The sequence below is a fragment of the Coregonus clupeaformis genome, unplaced genomic scaffold (genome assembly GCF_020615455.1).
Source record: "Coregonus clupeaformis isolate EN_2021a unplaced genomic scaffold, ASM2061545v1 scaf1487, whole genome shotgun sequence".
Lineage (NCBI taxonomy): Eukaryota > Metazoa > Chordata > Actinopteri > Salmoniformes > Salmonidae > Coregonus > Coregonus clupeaformis.
The window spans coordinates 19,456-33,702 of NW_025534941.1; positions in this window are offsets into that span (position 1 = coordinate 19,456).

Here is a 14,247-nt window from a genome sequence, read left to right on the forward strand (position 1 = left end):
TCTAATTATTTGTTGGTCTGTGTAATCTGAGTGAAATATGTGTCTCTAATATCTCATGGTAAATCTATTATGGGGGCCAATGTCAGCAATGTCATCACTGTGAGGACAAGGTCAAAATAATGTGCTGGCTTGTACCGGATCTCTCTGTGGTTCACAGTATACAGTGGGGAAAAAAAGTATTTAGTCAGCCACCAATTGTGCAAGTTCTCCCACTTAAAAAGATGAGAGAGGCCTGTAATTTTCATCATAGGTACACGTCAACTATGACAGACAAAATGAGGGAAAAAAATCCAGAAAATCACATTGTAGGATTTTGTATGAATTTATTTGCAAATTATGGTGGAAAATAAGTATTTGGTCAATAACAAAAGTTTCTCAATACTTTGTTATATACCCTTTGTTGGCAATGACACAGGTCAAACATTTTCTGTAAGTCTTCACAAGGTTTTCACACACTGTTGCTGGTATTTTGGCCCATTCCTCCATGCAGATCTCCTCTAGAGCAGTGATGTTTTGGGGCTGTCGCTGGGCAACACGGACTTTCAACTCCCTCCAAAGATTTTCTATGGGGTTGAAATCTGGAGACTGGCTAGGCCACTCCAGGACCTTGAAATGCTTCTTACGAAGCCACTCCTTCGTTGCCCGGGCGGTGTGTTTGGGATAATTGTCATGCTGAAAGACCCAGCCACGTTTCATCTTCAATGCCCTTGCTGATGGAAGGAGGTTTTCACTCAAAATCTCACGACACATGGCCCCATTCATTCTTTCCTTTACACGGATCAGTCGTCCTGGTCCCTTTGCAGAAAAACAGCCCCAAAGCATGATGTTTCCACCCCCATGCTTCACAGTAGGTATGGTGTTCTTTGGATGCAACTCAGCATTCTTTGTCCTCCAAACACGACGAGTTGAGTTTTTACCAAATGGTTCTATTTTGGTTTCATCTGACCATATGACATTCTCCCAATCCTCTTCTGGATCATCCAAATGCACTCTAGCAAACTTCAGATGGGCCTGGACATGTACTGGCTTAAGCAGGGGGACACGTCTGGCACTGCAGGATTTGAGTCCCTGGCGGCGTAGTGTGTTACTGATGGTAGGCTTTGTTACTTTGGTCCCAGCTCTCTGCAGGTCATTCACTAGGTCCCCCCGTGTGGTTCTGGGATTTTTGCTCACCGTTCTTGTGATCATTTTGACCCCACGGGGTGAGATCTTGCGTGGTACCCCAGATCGAGGGAGATTATCAGTGGTCTTGTATGTCTTCCATTTCCTAATAATTGCTCCCACAGTTGATTTCTTCAAACCAAGCTGCTTACCGATTGCAGATTCAGTCTTCCCAGCCTGGTGCAGGTCTACAATTTTGTTTCTGGTGTCCTTTGACAGCTCTTTGGTCTTGGCCATAGTGGAGTTTGGAGTGTGACTGTTTGAGGTTGTGGACATGTTATGTGGGCAGCTTGTCTCTCCCTTTTCTGTTTCCCTTCCTCCTTGTTTTGTCCCCTCTTTGTCTGTTGTATCTGTATGTGTGTTTGTCCCCATTATGTTGGTGCGTCTGCCGGTGTGTGTCTGGAGTGGATCGGGGGGCGTGCTCAGGATCTGCCTCTCCTGTGCAGCTGCGGGTTGTTTCCAGTGATTCCTGCCTACGCAGCTGCATCCTATTCTCTCATCAACCTGCACTATTAATTCCTGGGCGTGGCTCTCCACCGGCGCCAGATCGTTGTTCTTACTAGAGCGGTAACTTGGCTCACCAGTAGAGTTAAATTGTCTTTGTCTTCAGCCTGGCTCTTTACTCTCCTTAACCTGTCGTTTGTTTTGTCTTCAGTTCAGACATACCTCCCAACCTGCCTGCCTGCCTGCCTGCCTGCCTCAGCCTCTCCTTCCTCCGGAGCCGACTAGCCCACTCTGTTCCTTTTCTTCAGTTGTTTTTGGACTAAGACAAATTGAACTTTTATTAAAATAATTTTTGTTTCTTCCACTCCCTTAGTCGTGTTTTGTTTCTCTGAGTGCTGGGTTTAACCATAGCGTAACAGAACGATCTGGCCATGGACCCAACAGAGAAACAGCACGGTGCAGACAAAGACAGCTTCCAACAAGCTATCCAGGCTCAAGGAACGTTGCTAGGACAGCATGACCAATTGATTCGGACTCTTTTGGAAAATAATCATCAACTGCTGAACCAGGTGACTCAGTTAACAACACAAGTCTCTAAATTGTCTGTTATCAGTTCTCCATCTCTCTCTGACCCCCAGTTTGATGCACCCCAAGTTGTTTCCTCTGACATTATGCAGGCTTCGTTCCATCGGGAACCCCCTGAACCGTTCAATGGAGAATTGGACAAGTGCCGGGGATTTTTGCTTCAGTGTGACTTGATTTTTCAGCAGAGACCACTGTCGTTTTCTACTGATTCCTCTAAGGTACATTATGTTCTGGGGCTGTTAAGAGGGAGAGCTCTGGTTTGGGCTGAGGCTGTGTGCTCAAATCAAACTTTGACTGGATTGACTTTTGCTGATTTTTCTGCTAAATTGAAGACTGTTTTTGACCATCCTGACCATGTGGGTAATTCCTCCAATATACTTTTTAATTTGAGGCAGGGTTTTAACAGTGTGGCTGAGTACTCTATTGAGTTCTGGACTTTGGCAGCGGACTCCAAGTGGAACAATGTGGCACTTCAAGGAGCATTTCTAAACGGTTTGAATGAAGCCATTAAGGATGAACTGGCTGCTCGTGATGAGCCACATGATTTACATTCTCTCGTTTCCCTGTCCATTAAGCTAGACAACCGGTTGCGGGAGAGGCGTCGGGAGAGAGGCGGTCGGCCACATCTAGGAGGACGAGTTCCCCAGCCTTCAACCACTCGAGTCTCGCCTCCCCGGAGCCGGCAGCTTCTTGTTCCTGATCTCATCCCGAGCACAGAGGAGGAACCAATGCAAGTGGGTCGAGCTCGACTACCTCCAGCAGAGCGGCAACGGCGCCTCCAGGCGGGTGAGTGCCTGTACTGTGGAGACGCCACACACATTCTGGCTACATGCCCTAAGCGACCAAAAGACAAGGCTCGCTCGTAACGGTGGGTCTACTTGCGAGCCCAGAGTTAGATCCTGAACCCATCATTCCCCGATTACAAGTACCTGTAACCTTACGTTTCCAGAGTCATTCCCTGCCACTCTCAGCTCTCATAGACTCAGGTGCAGAAGACAACTTTATTAGCCACCAGTTCGTTACACAAGCTCGTATCCCCGTGGAGCCACTACCTACCCCCATTCGAGTCACAGCCCTTGATGGGCGCCTCCTCGCAGAGATAACTCATCAAACCACCCCCGTTTCCCTAGTGATTTCTGGCAATCATTGTGAAAGCATTCAGTTAAGAGTTATGTCTGGCTCAGCTACCCCCCTAATCATTGGCTTCCCCTGGTTGGCTCTTCACAACCCACAAATTGATTGGACACGTCACACCATTCTCAGTTGGAGCACTAACTGCCATTCAGAGTGCCTTAGGTCAGCGGTTCCCCCCACTAAGTGTAACCCAACTCATCCCTCAGCTCCTCCCGATCTGTCATCTGTCCCCAAAGAATACCATGACTTAGCTGAGGTTTTCAGTAAGGACAAGGCTCTGTCTCTACCACCACATAGGCCTTATGATTGCCCTATTGAACTGCTTCCTGGTGCTCCCTTGCCCTCTAGTCGCTTATACAATCTGTCCCGACCGGAAAGAGAGGCAATGGAGCAGTATATTGGTGATTCTCTGGCCTCGGGCATAATCCGTCCCTCGTCGTCTCCTTTGGGTGCAGGTTTCTTTTTCGTTGAAAAGAAAGACAAGTCGTTACGCCCCTGTATTGATTTCAGGGGTTTAAACAACATAACTGTTAAAAACAAGTATCCCCTTCCACTCATCAACTCAGCTTTTGAACCTCTGCATGGCGCCACAGTTTTCTCCAAGCTCGACCTCAGGAACGCTTATCACCTTGTCAGAATCCGAAAGGGAGATGAGTGGAAAACCGCGTTCAACACTCCACTGGGGCATTTTGTGTATTTGGTCATGCCCTTTGGGCTCTCAAACGCCCCTGCTGTATTCCAAGCCATGGTGAACGATGTTCTTAGGGATTTTTTGAACCGTTTTGTCTTTGTATACCTGGATGATATTCTTGTTTTTTCCAAGTCACCCGAGGAGCATGAGTCACACGTCCGTCAAGTCCTTCAACGGCTCTTGGAGAATAAGCTGCACGTCAAAGCAGAAAAGTGTGAGTTCCACAAACAGTCTACATCGTTCCTTGGTTTCATCATTGAGAGCGGGCAAGGTGAAGGCGGACCCCGAGAAGATCCGGGCAGTGACGGAATGGCCCACACCCACCACCCGTAAGCAACTTCAACGATTTTTGGGCTTTGCTAACTTCTACCGTAGATTCATTAAGGGTTTTAGTAAAGTGGTGGCACCCCTTACTAGACTCACATCCCCAAAAGTCCCTTTTCTGTGGTCCCCTGAGGCGGAGCAGGCGGTAGGGGTTTTGAAGGAACTGTTTTCCACCTCCCCCGTGTTGATACACCCCAATACCTCTCTGCAGTTTATTGTGGAGGTGGACGCGTCTGACTCAGGTGTGGGAGCAGTCCTCTCCCAGCGCTCCCCCACTGACCAAAAGCTTCACCCATGTGCTTTTTTCTCCAAGAAATTGTCACCCACAGAACGGAATTACGACGTTGGAAACCGGGAACTGCTGGCGGTCAAGCTAGCACTGGAAGAATGGCGGCACTGGCTGGATGGAGCTGAACTGCCGTTTGTGGACAGACCACAAAAACATGGCTTACATCCATGCCACTAAGAGACTCAACTCACGCCAAGCCAGATAGGCCCTGTTTTTTAGTAGGTTTAACTTTATTCTAACATACAGACCGGGGTCAAGAAATGTTAAACCAGATGCTTTGTCCCGCCAGTTTGCTGACCCTTCGGAGACCAGCGAGCCTGAGGCAGTCCTACCTTCCTCATGCATCGTGGCGGCAGTACAGTGGGAGATCAAGTCTCTTGTGAAGACTGCACTTGCCACGGACCCGGGCCTGGGTGATGGACCTCCCAACCTACTCTTTGTTCCCGAGACGGTCCGGTCTCAGGTGTTGCAGTGGATTCACACCTCCCGTTTTGCTGGTCACCCTGGGATGAGACGCACGTTGACGCTGCTTAAGAGACATTTTTGGTTGCCTTCAATGGAAACTGACGTTCGGGCTTTTGTGGCAGCCTGTTCAACCTGTGCTCGGGGCAAAGCCTCCCATCAGTCCCCTTCGGGGCTGCTGCTACCCCTCCCAGTTCCCAGCCGTCCCTGGTCCCACATAGCCATGGATTTCGTCACCGGCCTACCCAAGTCTGAAGGTAATGATACTATACTTAACATTGTGGACAGATTCTCTAAATCTGTTCACTATATAGCATTACCAAAATAACCGTCTGCCAGTGAGACAGCGGACCTCCTAGTCCAACATGTATTCCGTCCCCATGGAATACCTGTGGACATCGTATCTGATAGAGGCCCACAGTTTACTTCCCGTGTTTGGAAGGTTTTCTGTTCTGCTTTGGGTGCTTCCGTTAGTCTGTCCTCAGGGTTTCATCCCCAGACCAACGGTCAAACAGAAAGAGCCAATCAAGACCTCGAAGCAACCCTTCGTTGTGTGGCTGCTCAACATCCATCATCCTGAGCCAAACATCTGCCTTGGATAGAGTACGCCCACAACTCCCTCACCACCTCTGCCACCGGCCTTTCACCCTTCGAAGTAACCATGGGTTATCAACCCCCTCTGTTTCCTGCTCAGGAGAAGGAATTGGCTGTTCCTTCGGTTCAGGAGAACCTCCGCCGCTGCCAGAGAGTGTGGAGCGACGCTCGGGAAGCGTTGCTTCGGACCACCGACAGGAACAAGACGACAGCGGATAGGAGCAGGACTCCCGCACCTGTGTTTCATCCTGGTCAAGAAGTTTGGCTGTCATCTAAAAACGTACCTCTTCGTACCAAATCACGCAAGCTGTCTCCTCGGTACCTGGGTCAGTTTGTGGTGGAGTCCATCGTTAACCCCGCTGCGGTTCGTTTGAAGTTGCCTTCAGCCATGAAGATACACCCTACTTTCCACGTCTCCCAACTGAAACCTGTGTCCTCCAGCCTTTTGTGTCCGCCGGCAGATCCACCTCCACCTGTTCGCCTCATTGACGACCATCCGGCCTACACCGTCAGTAGGCTCCTGGACTCTCGGAGGCGGGGTAGGGGTCTCCAATACCTAGTCGATTGGGAAGGTTATGGACCAGAGGAGAGGTCTTGGGTCCCTAAGCGTTTTGTGTTGGATCCTCAGCTGATCACGGACTTCCATCACGACAACCCTGACAGGCCTGGTGGGTCGCCAGGTGGCGACCATTGAGGGGGGGTACTGTTATGTGGGCAGCTTGTCTCTCCCTTTTCTGTTTCCCTTCCTCCTTGTTTTGTCCCCTCTTTGTCTGTTGTATCTGTATGTGTGTTTGTCCCCATTATGTTGGTGCGTCTGCCGGTGTGTGTCTGGAGTGGATCGGGGGGCGTGCTCAGGATCTGCCTCTCCTGTGCAGCTGCGGGTTGTTTCCAGTGATTCCTGCCTACGCAGCTGCATCCTATTCTCTCATCAACCTGCACTACTAATTCCTGGGCATGGCTCTCCACCGGCGCCAGATCGTTGTTCTTACTAGAGCGGTAACTTGGCTCACCAGTAGAGTTAAATTGTCTTTGTCTTCAGCCTGGCTCTTTACTCTCCTTAACCTGTCGTTTGTTTTGTCTTCAGTTCAGACATACCTCCCAACCTGCCTGCCTGCCTGCCTGCCTGCCTGCCTGCCTCAGCCTCTCCTTCCTCCAGAGCCGACTAGCCCACTCTGTTCCTTTTCTTCAGTTGTTTTTGGACTAAGACAAATTGAACTTTTATTAAAATAATTTTTGTTTCTTCCACTCCCTTAGTCGTGTTTTGTTTCTCTGAGTGCTGGGTTTAACCATAGCGTAACAGGACAGGTGTCTTTTATACTGATAACAAGTTCAAACAGGTGCCATTAATACAGGTAATGAGTGGAGGACAGAGGAGCCTCTTAAAGAAGAAGTTACAGGTCTGTGAGAGCCAGAAATATTGCTTGTTTGTAGGTGACCAAATACTTATTTTCCACCATAATTTGCAAATAAATTCATTAAAAATCCTACAATGTGATTTTCTGGATTTTTTTTCCTCAATTTGTCTGTCATAGTTGACATGTACCTATGATGAAAATTACAGGCCTCTCTCATCTTTTTAAGTGGGAGAACTTGCACAATTGGTGGCTGACTAAATACTTTTTTCCCCCTTCACTTTTCAGCATGCAGTGTGAAGTCAATGGAGGGCTAAATGTAATATTAATCTCATAAATTTACAAAGATAAACACATGGATCAAATAGGGAGCTGTTGTGTTTTTTAGCAAGCTTTACAGTTCTTTGGACAAACATACAAAATGTTACAAGAAGTAGTCCAAATTATTACCCCGTCTGTTACGGTCCGGCACTGTTGGTCCTGTTCCTGCTGGTTTTCCTTTCCCTTTTTCCCTGTGTGTGTTGTTTGTGTCTGTCTCCCCCTGCTGTGCAGTCCAGTCAGAGGATCTAGGTCAGGGGGCGTGGCCATTCTCTCACAAGATCAGTTACAGCTGCAGCTCATTGTCAACAATCAACCAGCAGTTATCTACCCGGGCTGGACACCTCTCCAGCGCCAGTTCGTTCCTACACTACCTGTGGTAACTTGGCTCCGTACAGCAAATCTCAGTTTAGTTGTACTCTCTCAGTATTATAGTTGTTTCTGCCACGTTTGTAACCTGTCTCTCCTTCGACCAGATCCCGTCTGTTCCTGCTGCCTGCCTGCCTGCCATTCCCTCGCCGCAACCTGCTCCTCTGTTGTCTGATATCCTCGTCATCCAGCTCTCAGGACTACTGGCTCTCCACCCCACTCAGCTCCTACCCCGGCCTGAAGCTACTCCACCCTGAACTGCTTCTCTCTGCCAAAACACGCTGAATAAACTACATCCTAATTCACCCTCTTTGTCCGTGTGTCCGTCTCTGCACCTGAGTCCCCCACCCAAGCCTAATAGAACGAACTGGCCAAACATGGACTCAGCAGAGATGCCACATGAAACAACGGGTGATGGCGTACAACGCGCCCTCCATTCACAGGGAATGTTATTGGGACAACACGACCAACTCATCCGGACTCTTGTGGATAACAACCAGCAGTTGTTGGATCAAGTATCTCATCTCACCTCTCAGGTAGCTAACCTGGTAACACTCACTACCCTTCCTCCCTCTGCTTCTCCTCCGCCTGTTCCTCCTACAGTGGCTCCAGGCTCGGCTTCCGCTCCTGCCCTTCGGGAACCCCCTACAACCTCACCCGAACCTTTCACCGGGGACCTGAACAAATGCCGTGGTTTCCTGCTTCAGTGCCGCTTGGTGTTCCAACAGAAGCCCCTGTCTTTCTCCACGGAATCCTCAAAGGTACATTACGCACTGGGGTTAATGAGGGGCAAAGCTTTGATTTGGGCAGAAGCGGCTTGTTCTACTCAGCAGATTGCCAGCCTGTCGTTTGACGATTTTTCCTCTCAATTGAAAGTTGTGTTTGATCACCCGGACCATGCCGGGACCGCCACAAAGAGACTATTGAAGCTACGACAGGGCACGGGTAGCGTGGCTGAATACGCCATTGATTTTTGGACCTTGGCAGCCGATTCCAAGTGGAATGACGAAGCTCTTCAGGGAGCGTTTGTTAACGGTCTAAGTGACACGATTAAGAATGAACTAGCTGTTCGTGATGAGCCTGCTAACCTTCATGTTCTCGTTTCCCTTGCTACACGAATAGACAACAGGCTACGGGAGAGGAGACAGGAGAGGGGCGGTCGGGTCCACACCGCAGGCGGGGCCTCGCTTTCTGCAGCCCGAGCTACACCACCACTCGGACACCGCCCACACACCGCAGCGGATCCCTCCACGGAACTAGACGAGCCCATGCAGCTGGGCCGTGCTCGTCTGTCCCCTGCCGAAAAGGAACGGCGCATGCGGGCTGGTGAGTGCATGTACTGTGGGGACCGCACTCATTTCCTGGTTAACTGTCCGGTTCGCCCAAAAGACCAAGCTCGCAGGTAAAAGTGGGCATACTTGCGAGTGCTACACCTGACTCAATGCCCACAGCACCCCGTCTAGTTATCCCAGCTACAGTCCAGTTCAGGAATCTATCTCTCCCACTAGCTGCTCTCATCGACTCTGGTGCTGAGGATAGTTTCCTTGACGTTAACCTGGTCACTCAGGCTGAGATCCCTGTTAAGCCCCTGCCTAAGCCTATAACAGTAACCGCTATTGACGGCCATCAGTTTGCCAACATCACCCACCAAACTGTCCCCGTTTCTCTCATGCTGTCCGGCAATCACAAAGAAACCATCCAGTTTAAAGTAGTCTCCTCCTCGGCCTCCCCCCTTATCCTCGGTTTCCCTTGGCTTAGCATTCACAACCCCCATATTGACTGGCAAAACCACAAAATACACAGTTGGAGCACTCACTGCCATTCTGTTTGCCTTGGGTCGGCTATTCCGCCCTCGGTAGGTTCCCCTGCTTCCCCTGTCAAAACCCCAGACCTCTCTTCAGTCCCTGAGGAGTACCTGGACCTGGCCGAGGTATTCAGTAAGTCCAAGGCACTTTCATTACCACCTCATAGGCCATACGATTGCGCTATTGAGTTACTGCCTGGAGCCCCTTTGCCGTCCAGTCGGCTTTTCAATCTGTCCCGTCCTGAGAGAGAAGCTATGGAAACCTACATAGGCGACTCCCTAGCCTCTGGCATCATTCGTCCCTCATCTTCCGCTGTTGGTGCTGGGTTCTTTTTTGTAGAGAAGAAGGACAAAACATTACGCCCCCTGCATTGACTACAGAGGACTTAATAACATCACAGTCAGAAATACGTACCCCCTGCCTCTCATCAACTCAGCATTTGAACCCCTTCATGGTGCCACCGTGTTTACCAAACTCGACCTACGTAACGCTTTACCACCTCGTTAGGATCAGGCCGGAGACGAATGGAAGACTGGGTTCAATACCCCTCTCGGACACTTTGAATACCTAGTCATGCCATTCGGTCTCACTAACGCCCCAGCAGTGTTTCAGGCCATGGTTAACGATGTGTTGAGGGATTTTCTACACCGTTTTGTGTTTGTCTATTTGGATGACATTCTAATATTCTCTAAGTCACAGGATGAACACGTCTCCCACGTCCGTCTGGTTCTCCAACGCCTCATGGAAAATAAACTGTATGTGAAAGCAGAAAAATGTGAGTTCCACCGGCAGTCCGTCCCCTTTTTGGGCTTTATTATCGAGCGGGGACAAGTGTCACCAGACCCTGACAAGATCAGAGCGGTTGTGGAGTGGCCCACACCCACGTCTCGGAAGCAGCTACAACGCTTCCTGGGCTTCGCCAACTTCTACCGCCGCTTCATCAGGGGTTTCAGCCGAGTGGTTGCCCCCTGACCAAGCTCACCTCCCCTAAGGTGCCATTCCTGTGGACGCCTGAGGCCGAGTCAGCTGTGAGTACATTGAAGGAACTGTTCACCACCTCACCTGTTCTTATTCATCCAGACACTAGTTTGCAGTTTATTGTGGAAGTGGACGCCTCTGATTCGGGGTGGGGGCTGTCCTGTCACAACGTTCCCCACGGACCAGAAGCTCCATCCTGTGGCCTTTTCTCCAGGAGATTGACCCCTGCTGAGAAGAACTACGACGTGGGTAACCGGGAGTTGCTTGCTGTCAAGTTGGCGTTGGAGGAGTGGAGGCACTGGCTAGACGGAGCAGAGCAACCCTTCATAGTCTGGACAGACCACAAGAACCTGGCTTACATCCAGTCGTCCCAAGAGGCTGAACTCCCGTCAGGCCAGATGGGCTCTGTTCTTCAGCAGGTTCAAGTTTATTTTAACATATCGTCCTGGCACACGTAATGTCAAGCCTGATGCTCTCTCTCGCCAGTTTACAGACAATGAAGACTCCAACAATCCTGAATCTGTTCTGCCCGCTTCCTGTTTGGTGGCGGCGGTTCACTGGGAAATCGAGTCCCTCGTCCGATCGGCACAAGAGTTGGAACCTGGACCGGCCGATGGCCCCCCGACCTTCTCTATGTTCCCGCAGCCGTGCGGCCGCAAGTGCTCAACTGGATCCACACCTCACGCTTCTCCTGCCACCCTGGTATGAACCGTACACTGTCGCTACTGAAGAGGCACTTTTGGTGGCCATCCGCCGAGGCTGACGTCCGGGAGTACGTGGCGGCCTGTTCCATCTGTGCCCAAAATAAGGCTTCCCACAGGGCTCCTTCGGGCCTGCTGCGGCCTCTCCCAGTTCCGAGTCGTCCTTGGTCTCACGTGGGCTTGGACTTCGTCACTGGACTTCCTATGTCTGAGGGTAATGACACCATACTCACCATCGTGGACAGATTCTCTAAATCTGCCCATTTTGTTGCATTACCAAAATTACCATCTGCCAGTGAGACAGCCGACCTCTTTGTCCTACATGTATTCCGTCCCCATGGAATACCTGTGGACATAGTGTCCGATAGAGGCCCACAGTTCATTTCTCGGGTATGGAAGGAGTTTTGTTCGGCTCTGGGTGCCACTGTCAGTCTCTCATCAGGTTTCCATCCCCAGTCCAATGGCCAGACTGAGAGGACCAATCAGGACCTGGAGGCTGCTCTACGCTGTGTGACATCCCAGAACCCGTCCACCTGGGCCAAACATCTCCCGTGGGTCGAATATGCCCACAATTCCCTCACCTCATCTGCCACCGGCCTCTCACCTTTTGAGGCGGCTTTGGGGTACCAACCGCCATTGTTCCCGTCTCAGGAAAGGGAGTTAGCCGTCCCCGTCAGTTCAGGATAACCTTCTGTCGCTGCCGCAAGGTGTGGGTGGACACCCGTGAGGCTCTTCTACGGACAGCAGAGCGTAACAAGAGGGTGGCGGACAGGCACAGGGTAGTCGCTCCCCAGTTCCAGCCTGGTCAGCGAGTCTGGCTCTCCTCCAGCAACATCCCCCTGCGCACTGACTCCCGTAAGCTGTCGCCCCGGTATTTGGGTCCTTTCGAGATCGACTCCATCATCAACCCTTCGGCTGTTCGGTTGAAGCTTCCCCAGGCCATGAGAGTCCATCCTACATTTCACGTGTCCCAGCTGAAGCTAGTCTCCTCCAGCCCTTTGTGTCCGCCTGTGGATCCCCCTCCGCCACCGCAGTATTGTGACGACCATCCAGCCTACACGGTGCGGAGACTGCTGGACGTCCGGAGGCGTGGTAGAGGGTTTCAGTACCTGGTGGACTGGGAGGGATACGGTCCCGAGGAGAGGTCCTGGATTCCCCGACGATTTATACTGGATCCGCAGCTGGTGGCTGACTTCCATAGGGACCACCCTGACAAGCCGGGTGGGTCGCCGGGTGGCGCCCGTTGAGGGGGGGGTACTGTTACGGTCCGGCACTGTTGGTCCTGTTCCTGCTGGTTTTCCTTTCCCTTTTTCCCTGTGTGTGTTGTTTGTGTCTGTCTCCCCCTGCTGTGCAGTCCAGTCAGAGGATCTAGGTCAGGGGGCGTGGCCATTCTCTCACAAGATCAGTTACAGCTGCAGCTCATTGTCAACAATCAACCAGCAGTTATCTACCCGGGCTGGACACCTCTCCAGCGCCAGTTCGTTCCTACACTACCTGTGGTAACTTGGCTCCGTACAGCAAATCTCAGTTTAGTTGTACTCTCTCAGTATTATAGTTGTTTCTGCCACGTTTGTAACCTGTCTCTCCTTCGACCAGATCCCGTCTGTTCCTGCTGCCTGCCTGCCTGCCATTCCCTCGCCGCAACCTGCTCCTCTGTTGTCTGATATCCTCGTCATCCAGCTCTCAGGACTACTGGCTCTCCACCCCACTCAGCTCCTACCCCGGCCTGAAGCTACTCCACCCTGAACTGCTTCTCTCTGCCAAAACACGCTGAATAAACTACATCCTAATTCACCCTCTTTGTCCGTGTGTCCGTCTCTGCACCTGAGTCCCCCACCCAAGCCTAATACCGTCAGTGAACTTCTCGATGGCCAATGGCCATGTTCTGAAACTGTGTGTCAGAAATACATGCAGCTTAAAGTCGTTTTGGAATGTGACCCTCTGACATAGAAATATCAAATTATCAAACCTCAGTCGATGGCAGAGTTCCAAGAAGCATACCAAAGCAACAGATGAGTTACGAGCCCAATATGGCCGTGTTCAGTGTCAGAAATACATCCAGCTTCCACAGCATATCTATAAGGTAGTTTGGCATTGCTTCGTTGCTTTGTTGGCAGATCTGCTCCCATCTGAGGATATGGCCTGCTTCTTTTTGGATCGCTTTAGACTCACAAACTTGTTCATGGAATTGCGATTAGGCCACACCGTCCCAGCTCTCATCCTCCCAGAGCATGCCGACATGTACACGGACACAGGGAAAATACTGGGCATTTAATGGCAAAACCCCGTCCCACTCTAACATCTAGCACCTGTAAATAATGACAGTAGGTGAGGCATGTCACACAGAGAACATAAATATAACTGGGAATCCCACACATTGGGTCTGGGGGAGTAGGGGACTCGTCCTAGCCAAGCCTTTGGAAGAGTCAAGGACAAGTGACAGCCCAATCTACTAGATGGCTCGAGGCCAATGACCAATGTCTAGAAGGGAAACACTTCACATCCAGTCACACAATTGGATGATTGATTTAAATAACGGGGGAAAAGGAAAGTGTTCCTGTCTGCCTGGGAATGAGTTGACCAGAAGGTGTTGAGTAGAAGGTTGTCCAGTTTAACTGCTGTTGTGGTAATTGGCTTGACCTCTATGGCAGCTGTTATATCTGGGACGACTGAAGACCTGATGGCCTTGACCTCTATGCACTGTAAAAAAAATTACTCTTTGGAACGACATAAAAAAGTGGTGTCAACTGGTGTCAAGTAAATGAGTTTGGTTTTCTCAGTAGACAAAAGCTATGTTTGTTGAAACCTAATATATGATCCAATGCCATCAGGGGGGTCAGGTAGCCTAGCAGTTAGAGTGTTGGGCCAGTTACTGAAGGGTCGCTGGTGCTAATACGCAACTGTCAAAGTGACCTTGAGCAAGGCATTAATTTACCCCAGGGGCACTGTACCTTTAAAACAACACATTTCACTGCACCTATCTGGTGTATGTGAAAATAAAACATATTTTATTATTAACCAACCTATATTTCAAGTTGCA